Source organism: Chamaea fasciata, unplaced genomic scaffold (assembly GCF_029207755.1).
Source record: "Chamaea fasciata isolate MVZ Bird 193981 ecotype frontalis unplaced genomic scaffold, bChaFas1.0.hap1 SCAF_5, whole genome shotgun sequence".
NCBI lineage: Eukaryota > Metazoa > Chordata > Aves > Passeriformes > Sylviidae > Chamaea > Chamaea fasciata.
The window spans coordinates 37,924,571-37,934,753 of record NW_027094090.1 but is presented as its reverse complement, the minus strand read 5'-3'; the positions used below and the strand labels follow the sequence as shown (position 1 = coordinate 37,934,753).

Sequence of the window (10,183 nt, the reverse complement as noted above, 5' to 3'; positions counted from 1 at the left end):
TAGAAAAAGACACACGATTCAGTGACTGGAAACCAAAGGCAGATAAACTCAGCCTAGAAACTCTTCATTTCCAATAAAGAGAATAAATAATAATTGATCCTTCACTTGCAGATTTTAAAACATGAAAGAATGTATCATAAAACCATGTGCTATGGTTCAAACAAAACTTAAGGCTGGAAGACAAAATCATTGTCCAATGAGTTGAGAGACTCAGTAGATCACATAAGGCCCTTCTATGCTTACTTTATTATTTTGGGGTTTTTTTCCAGGCCTTGGAATTCCTTGGGAAATCTGCTACTATCCACCTTGGCATTTGTTCTCCTTTTCTGAAATGACAGCATGACATGGAAAAAATGTAAATACAAATGAAATACACTTTGTGCTTAGGCAGGTTTTCAATCCTGAATTTCCAAACCTACATTTATTGCTCAAAGAACTTATACTGAATTTAGGAATCTTTTCTAAAAATATGGAAATTACTACTTGTACTAGCATTTTGTACTCTAGCCATGAATTAGCTATAACTATAGAGATTTCTGCATCTGCTAACATTATCAATTTTTAACATTGTAAAACCTTATTTTAAGACTACAACATGCAGCAGTTTCAAATGACTCCTAAATTGTAGAGGGACTATATTATAACTAGACTTTGCCTGTACACCCCTGAGCACACCAGTTCTACAAGTTGGAGTTGTGTCTTAAGTCACAGGTTGTGACTGAGTCACTTTCTGATCACCTAGTGTATTTTTAGACCCCGGATACAGTCAGTTGAGTTTATGCTGTAATGACAGTACCATGTCCTAACCAGAGTATATCAATCAGCAGTTGTAGGTAACATGGAAGTTTAATCATTTTACTGTAATTGCTGTGTGATTATTGTGTAATTCATGTCTGATTACAAAATAAAACGTATTTACTTTGCCATTATTGTTTTAGCTATGTTTACCTATCTCTAATAGATTTTAGCTGTAGGGTAGTGGCTAAAGTAGAACTGATTTTTTCCAGGAAATAATCCTGACTCCCAAACTCCCATTTGAAAGGAATAGTCATTTTGCTCCATGATCCATCAAAGCAGTTAGCTCATTTTTTTGTTGTCCAGGAGACACATTCCATGGTCAGCACAGACTACTAAGAACATGTGCACCATTGGTCTCAGTGTGGCAGGATTCACCCTAGGCAGAAAATATCCTTAGTCAGATAAAACTCCCCTTTGGGGTAAAAAAAAAAAAAAAAAAAAAAAAAAAAAAAAAAAAAAAAAAAAAAAAAAAAAAAAAAAAACCTGCAGAAATAGAAGAGTCTCTTTGGGGGCTTTTGTAAGTGATGGCATGGAACAAAATTACAGAGGAAATGTGATGTTTTCTATGGTAAGCCTCCAATACTTTTTATTTGACTGTTGAGTTGGCACCTCCCCCATGCTGGCTGAGACAACTGAAAGGCTGAGGGCTGCTCTGATACCATGTCCATCCAGAAGCTCTTGTATTGAGGATAAAGGCATTGAACCAAAACAACTGAGCATATTTGTTGCAACATGCACCACAGAGGACTACTGGTGCTTCAGCAATGGATTGCCTGCCCTTACATTATGAGAATATCCATTTGTGGTGACTCAAAACTCTAAGTTCTCCTGCAATTAAATAAGTAAAAATTATTCTAGAAAATTGGCATTTGAGTCAGCTTCTCCTCTTCCCCATCTCACATCACTATCACAATTTACTCCCTTTCACTTTTCCCACTCTTAATATCTTATCTTGCTTGTCATACAGTTTATATAAAAATCAGTACATTTCAGGCAGATGTATCATGGAGAATAATTTCTGTAGGCCCTAAACTACAGACTCCTGCTGATATTAGTTACCTCCTTTGAGACTTGCATGTTTTCTTTCCTATATAAACTCATGCAATAACAGCTCAGACTCAAAGTCCTCTTGCACATCAGATTTTGTAAATAGATCCTTCCCTTTTTAAAAATTATGTATTTTTCCCATTTACCTCTGGCTTGGCTCCAGGGGTTGTTTTGAAGTAAAATACAAGACCTTCTATTTCCTTTGGATGCAGTGTTTCAACAAGGATTTGGAAACCTCTAAACCACTCAGTAACTGAGCACATGACATGGTATGGAAAGGGACTTTCTTTCATCCTCTTGGACCAGTTGGGAGCCCACGCAAGGAGTCACATGAAAGAAATGATCCTGACTGAGCAGCAGCAGCCAGGAAGAGGCCCAGGCAGGGACTCAACCCCACAGATGTGGAGGGAACAGCGGGCACTGATTTTGTGACAGTAGAAAGTACTAATTCCATTCCATGACTTACAATTGGAAATGGACCCTGACAAACCCTTTTATAAGGTCAACTGCATGATAGAAAAATCATTGGAAGGGGAATTCAGTTCCAGTTACAAGACTGTGTCTGAGGTTTGTAATTTAGGGAGAGGTCTTAATTCCCATGAGAGTCTATGGAGGTCTCATCAGCAATGACACTGGAGACTAGGATTTATCTCAGCTGGCCTGCCAAGATGCATCCACCTAATGTGAGCAGAGGCATTCCCCACAGGAAGAATGTCTACTGTCTGTGACATGAGACTAGTCTCATAATTAAAATCACAAAGTTGTAGAAAGGTTTGACTTGGAAGAGCCCTTAAAGATCACCTAGTCTCAAACCTCTGTCAACTATGTTAGCACAATTTGCCCTTCGTGAAGCCATGTTGGCTGTTACCAATCACTTTTGTATTTTCCATTTGTCTTAACACAGTTTTCAGGAGGATCTGCACTGTGATCTTGCTGGGCATAGAGGTGAGACTAACTGTTATGTAGTTCCTCAGGTCTTCCTTTTTTTTCTCTTTGAAGAAATGGGGATAGTGTTTCCCCTTTTCCTGTCAGTGGGAACTTCACCAGACTGCCAAAAGTTCTCAAATATGATGATTAGTGGCTTAGCCAATTCATCTGCCAGTTTTCTTAGGACACACAAAAGTATCTCATCAGATCCCATGGACATGTGCGCCTTCAGGTTCCTTAGATGGTCTCAGACCTGATTTTCCCCTGCAGTGGGTGACTCCTTATTCTCCGAGTACCTTTGCCTTCTATGATTTAGCAGTGTGGCTGGAACACTTACCAGTGAGATCTGGGGCAAAAGTCATTGAGTACCTCCGCCTTCTCCATATCCTTGGTTACCAGGTCTCCCATTTCCTTCCAGAGAGACACCATATTTTCCATGGTCGTTCTTTACTACTAACGTACCTAAAGAAGCTTTTCTTTTTGGCGTAGAAATTTGATTCTACACGACCGTTTAGCTTTCCAAACCCAATCATTGTCCACATAGACAATGTCTCTGTATTATGCCCAGGTTCCCTGTCCTTGCTTCCCCCTCTGTAGGCTTCCTTTTTGTGCTTGAGTATGTCGAGGATCTCATTGTCCACCCATGCAAGCCTCCTGACATTTTTGCCTAATTTCCTCTCCTCTAGGATGCATTGTTCCCGAGCTTGGAGGAGGTGATTCTTGAATACTCAAAACCTAAATTTTGATTTTCCTATTTGAGGAACTGGGCACAATTTTACTGCTTTCATCCTCCCAGTTTGTCCACAGAAGTCTCTACATAAACATCAGGAAAGGGCACTCCAGTAAATTCCTAAATCCAGTTCAAAGTGATACTGAAAGCACTAACTAAAAAGCTGTTCCATAACAGCAACTATCTTTTATCCAGATTATTCAGCAGTAAGCATTATTTATAGTAAAGCTCCTGATTTATTTGTAATGTTTATACAAAATGTCAGAACAAATTACTTACATACAATAAAAACTCTGCTTTACAATTCCATCCATTTTGTTAGGGTTTTAATACTGGTCCTGATTTGCATCTTTATGTTAAAACATGAAAATAGAACTGCTTTTCTTGAACATCTTCATTTTTCATTAACTTCAATAGAAACTCCTCATGTAGAAGGAATGGTAGATCAGAAAGTGATGGCTACAGTAAGAGCAAACTAAAAAATAGCATGCCAAAGGGGACAGTGTCCTCCAGTGCTTTAGAAGGAATATCTCTTTTAAATCAGGAAATACTGTGCATAAAGCTTAGCAAACATTATGAGCTTCATTTTCATTTAAGATCCCTCAGCTACAGTTTTCTGTGGGTCCCATACTAATTTCAAGAAACATATTACAGTCCCAGAGTGAGTTGAAAAGGATCCCTTCATTACCTACAACCTTCAGAACAAATGGCTGAAGTCAGTTTAAAGAAAAGGGCATCCACTTACAGCAATTAGCTTTTAAGAGCAAAACCCTGGATATCACTGTTTTGGTTAACATGACAAATCAAGGGAAACTTAGTGCATATGTATAAATTATTCTAAAAGTGGTATCTTGAAGATCGAACAGAGCATACATCAACATATCTCTTTAGAATAAATGCTTCTAAATTTAAGCTTTAAAACATTTATGAGTATACACGGAACAAGTTTTCTTCTTCTGCAGATGATATTCACCATCATTTCGTTTTGATCCATCCTTAATATTTGCCCCATCAGCTGTATGTACAAATGGCAGTGTTTTTCCCCAGAACAGTTAGAAAGATTGCAATGACATTGCATTTGACCTGGTTTCAGTAATATAGCATAGATTTAAGTAACAAAACAAAAACCCAAAACAACAGAAAAACGGATCACACTGTAATTAGATTTAAAAACCAAAGGTGTTTCTTTTAGTGCCAGCACAATGTCTTACTAGTCACTTCTTTCTCCTTTTGTTAAAGAAGTTACATTCCTTAGCTAAAAATTTGCATTTTATTCCTGATTACATTATGTATTCTCACTGAGAAAGTGCAGAGGACACAAGTATTTAAGTATGCAAATCAGACAAGACTGCAACACTGCCAATTTTCCAGTCTATTTTTTCACCAGTTCACCAGAGGTTCACATATTGCTTCCTAGCCATTAATAGGAGTTATTTGCCACGTGCATTCATCCACTCATTATGGAAAACTGCAAGGCACTTGGTTGGTTGGTTGTATTTACAATGTAAGACCATATTTCTGCACCAGTGATTTCCATGGATGCATTGTTGCTGGTGCAAGCAATAACTCCCATGATGGAGGATGTCTCCTCTTCTTTAGACAGGGTGGCAAATCCATTTCAGATATTGCCCAGATGGGAAATGGTATGCTAATTAACCAAACGTCTGATACTGGTTTTAATAAATATTTTGGTACACTTCCTATATATTGCCATGAAGATGCTTTAAATATGGGTTTAAAGTAATAAAAACATAAAAGTCAGTGGTATATGTAGAATACAGACCCGTGACTGAGACATACACCATGTAGTAGCAAACAGGAGATATTTCTGATCCAATTAGTCAGTTAAAAATGCAGAACCACATAGATGGATAAAAAAGTGAACACGTAGGAATAGCAAGAGACCTTTTAGATGACACAAAGCCTGAAAATTGTCTGATGCAAGGACAAATAAAGGCAAAACATTGGTGTAAAAACATTTGTTATGTCAAATCTGCCCAGTAGCATCAAGATTTGGCTCAGAAACAGATGACCTCTCACTGTAGCCTTTAGTGGCTTTGAGATAATTCACTCTAGAAATGCCCCAGTGTCTAAAGACCCAGCTCATTCTCAAGCAGCAGCAAACAGAAGGGCTGACACGGTGGGGTGAGGTTATGGAGATCTGTAGTCTCACACAAGAGATTATTCAAAATACAGAAGAGGAAAATTCTGGATATCAAGTGTCCTTGTCTGTCTATCATGAATTGTCTTTATTTGCACAATTTACTGTGTTAATATTTATACCCTTGTGTGAAAATCCAAAAGGTAGCATATTAATGTGTTTTTCACAAGCTGTACTTTTTTTACCAGGGAAACTGGAAAATTTTAATCCAAGTGTGTAATAAACTTACATTTTTTTTACAACTCATATTCCTCTTAAATATCCATAAAACCTTTTACAGAGGCCATGTTCCAATAAAATTGCAGATTTATGCTTTGATTTAAAAACAAGCGAACAAGAATTTATGTTTTCCATTGAATAGGGAAAATATTATATTACTGTTTTAGCTCTTCTTTTGCTGTACTATCTAAAGCAACAGAGATGATATATAGAGTAATTTGGGAGGAAAAAACTCTTCAAAATATATCTCAAGAAAGCACAGTGAAATAACACACCATGGGAGGAAGATGAATCCTCAGCCAGACATCCCCAAGTTCTCTCAAAGGGACATCACAGACCAAACCCACAAGTACGAGTGTTGCAAGGAACACTCTGTAAGGCAGGGCGTGGCTCTGTTGCCACAAAATAATGTGGCTGTTTGGTGGGATTTTGTGAGTGTGCGTGGGTATTAGCACAAACCCTGGTGTCTGTGATCTCTTATGCATAGAGTCTTGGCCCAGAGCAGCCAGCTTGGTGCCTGGGGAGGTATTCGTACAAGGGTCTTTCAGGTACTATGGGGTTTGCAATGCTGTGCTGTCCTGGGGTGTTAAAGCAAGCAGCATCAGCATGGGCAGGAACAGCTTTTGAAGGGATTTAATTTCCATTGGCATGTTCATTTGGCTTCTGTTTAAAACAATGGACTTAATGAATATGTCATCATAATGCTTTGACTAATTAAATTAAACCTAGAGTAGTTCATAATAGTAATCTAATCAGAAGCACATGTTTGGAGGTCAAAAAGTTCTACCGTCTTATCTATTGTCAGCATTTAATACAAATAAGGCACAGGTGATGGTTAATTTATCCCCAAGGAAAATATTAAAAAAACATACATGTAGTGCATCTTCATGAATGAAGGGGGAAAAAATTGAAAACAGAAAAAAATCAAAAATATTGTTGAATCAGAAGGAGCAAGTAAATAATTTAGGGTTGAAGAAATCTAGAGGTGTATAAGGCTGATGCGCAGAGCTAGAATCAAGCTCAGGTAGAGGGTACCAGTTAGGTGCAAAGCACTTTGTTCATCCCTTCCCTGTCTGACTTGTGGCAAACAACTGGCTGCAACTCCCCAGGAACACGGGACTCTCATGACAGCAGGTGTTCAAACATGAGCCACGAAAATCCTGCTAAAGGGTACTGTCCTACAGAATCCCTGAATTGTGGAGTTCAGAAGGAGTTCCAGTGGATCAGAGAAAGGGTGGTGAGATTTCATCTCTAGCAAGAGTCAAGTTGCTGTACCTGGGAACCTCTCCATGGGTACCCCTCCCCTCCTCCTCTGAGGCTTCTGGCAAGTACTACAGGGTGGGATTTAATCACATAATTTGGGCCATTAAAAAAAAAAAAAAAAAAAGAAAAGAAAAAAGAAAGAAAAAAAAAGGCGCTAATCATCTATTTCTCTAACTAGTGACTGGAATTGGTAGCTTCGGGAGAAACCCCTCTCCCGACAACCCTCTTATATGACATGACAAGCTACCTGCTGGAGTTTCCTTCTTGATCTCTCCTCTCTCTTCTCAGATCATTGAAGAACTCCAGGTGAACAGATTGTGTAAGAGGCCTTATTTTTAGATGAAAAAGTTATATGAAACGAACCCTGCTTTTAGCTTTTCCTTTCATTTCTGGGAACTACCACTATGTCAGCTACCACTACCACTGGCAGCTTCCCCCCCTGGAAATGCACTGTGAAGGACTGCCTTTACTGAATCATGCTTGATTTGATGTTTCTTGTGTTTCTGTGTTTGAAATAATTTCCTACGTGTAATTATACACTTAAACAGTATTTATGTTCATAAAACAGCTACACAGTTTTCCTGTTTTCCAAAAGAAATTGGCTTGCTCTAGGAACATTTTGCCTTACCACTGTGTTTTGGACTAGATATTACTACTTAGGATACAAGTAAGGGTAAGAGAGTATTAATTGTGCTTTTAAATGAATTGTACAAAATGGTCCCACATGAGGTCACACATTTATGCAGACAAAAAATGTGTACACACTGTACAGAAGTATAATTATATTGAACCCACACATGTGTAATAAAAAAATTGGAAATTGACACTGCTTTAATAATGTGCCAAATATTAAATTATGCTTTTTAAATTCAGATTCACAGTACATCTTCTGAGTTCTAAACAATCTGTCTACTGCCATGACACTAGTGCCTCATTCATCTGCTTCCTGACAAAAATCTGCCTCTGTCAGATTTTGAGTGAGTGTAATATTTAAAAAGAAGTTCAATGATAGCCAAATCCTGTGGCACTCATACTGCTAAAACCTGACCACAAATTGCAAGTGGTTGGAGACAGTGAGAGAGTGGTCTCCTGCCTTTGTTAAACCCTCCATTTCAGGGCTTAACAGCACAGTTCTGGAGACTGCAAAGAATAGTCCTGCCTTAATATGACTCATTCGATTTTTTGTAGTGTGTGTGTTTCCCACTTAATAACTCAATGTGATAGAGAATACAACCCCATGACCTCCAACGAAATTGCGAGGACTTAAAGGAGAATGGAGCTTAGGCTGTAATAGTGGTTGTGTAAAAGCCTTTGTGAATTAGGCTGAAAAGAGACTCAGAGTGATGCAAACTTAACAGCTTTTAGGATTTTACTCACTACAGATCTTCAGCAGTCTTGTTTCCCATGCATCCAGTGGAGGCTCATGGCACTTCCAGGCTGGGCTGCCATAGTACCTTAAAGATAGGTGGCAGGTCTTAAAATGCTGCCAGATTGTTTAGGAGGTAAAATGTCCCACATCCTTAATTTTTCTGCACATGGCAGTCTGAATTATGGCACTTGAAGGAGCATCCAGCAGGAGGTAGACCCTTGCAGATGCCAGAAACAGCCTTTTCCTTCTGTACTGGGATGGTGATGGAGCATATACACCAGGATTTGCTCACATGGCACAAGCCTCATAAAAGGTAAATTATCTCAAACCCAACAGGCTCCAGCACATACATGGCAGGGAGTGCGACATCTTTAAGGACCCAGAAATAGGACTGACACCATGTCTCATTGCTCTGGAGGAAAATTAAGTGCAGGTGCTGGGACTCAGCCCACTCACCTTCGTCAGAGCTGGCAGGTTTAAATGTGCTTCCAGCGTCCCAAGTCAGGAAAGATGGTTACATCCCAGCCCTGTGGGAATGGGTGTGTGCCTGCTTCTCCACAGCTAATAAACATTGAGACGTTCCTTGCAGGAGGAGGGTGTTTCTTTAGAGAGATTTGAGGCCAACCCTGTGCAGCTGGGAGAGGGCAACAGATGTTTTTCCTGTGAATTCAAAGGAAATGTCTCCTTTTTATGCCAGGCCAGGGATAAAAAGTGCTCAGTACTAGAATGGCACTGCTGAGGATGTTATCCTGGTGGACTGGAGGTAAAACCTGTGGGGACATGGCCCTCTAAGCTGAGACCCATGTGCTTTGCATCCTTGCATGTGCCTAGCATTTGGTCCTAGAGCACATAGGAGCTAAGAGTCCCCTCTGTGCTGATGTATGGTGGCTTCAAAGAAGCCTTGTGTATAAAGTACTGGATGTTTGTGGCCAAGCTAAGTGAAATTGGACATGCTACTTTAATCACTCTGGTAAGTTCTGATCAACAGAACTCACAGTCATGAGCAAATCCCTTCTACCACACAACTAAACGTGGTTGATAAGATGTCAGGTCTGTCAAATAAGAAATTCTCAATTTTTATTTAAAACACCTTCGTACCAGGCTGTGCAAATATTTTTAGCAATTGAACATCTCTCTGTGAGCCTTCAAGGTGCTTCATCACAGAGCCAACTCAATGGCCTTTGTGCAAAGTAATTGAGGAGTAATGCCATCAGGTATAACCAGCCTCAACCATCTGGTGCTTTTCCAGAACTGGCTCTAAGTCCTGCTCTGTTAGGTTTGGTCCCCTCCTCCTCCCAACAATTTTATCCAGTGATTAACAGAAAAGTCCAATGAAACTGCTCCTGGGTGCAACCCATAGCCCAGAGTCCCCACATTGCTGGGGTAAGAGAGTGTCTGTTGCTTGTAATCTTGTTCTTAGACCATTAATTTTTCCTTTAGAAATTGCACAATTTCAACTGGCAGAGGTAAAGGAACCTATAAACCTGTCTTTCCCTGTCTCCAACCTTTTTTTCCCCATTCATCTTGTCTATGCCATAATGAGTAGCACTGTGTCTTAAAAATCAGGAGCAATGGGTTTAAAACTTCCTTACACTGAAGCAGGCATCAAACCCCCATTTTCCAGTCCTTGACTAAGATCTTCAGGCTACCATGTAAAAGATGATTTGCA

The 10,183-nt window shown here is 39.4% G+C and overlaps 1 long non-coding RNA gene across 1 annotated transcript; it reads right to left on the bottom strand.

Moving 5' to 3' along the window:
* Window positions 1–251: 251 nt before the first annotated feature.
* LOC136290209 (uncharacterized) lies at window positions 252–9,041 on the bottom strand. Its single transcript, XR_010721046.1, has 3 exons — window positions 8,971–9,041; window positions 8,523–8,599; window positions 252–326 (listed from the first exon to the last, which is right to left on the bottom strand). It is a non-coding gene; the product is annotated as an uncharacterized lncRNA (long non-coding RNA).
* Window positions 9,042–10,183: the final 1,142 nt, after the last annotated feature.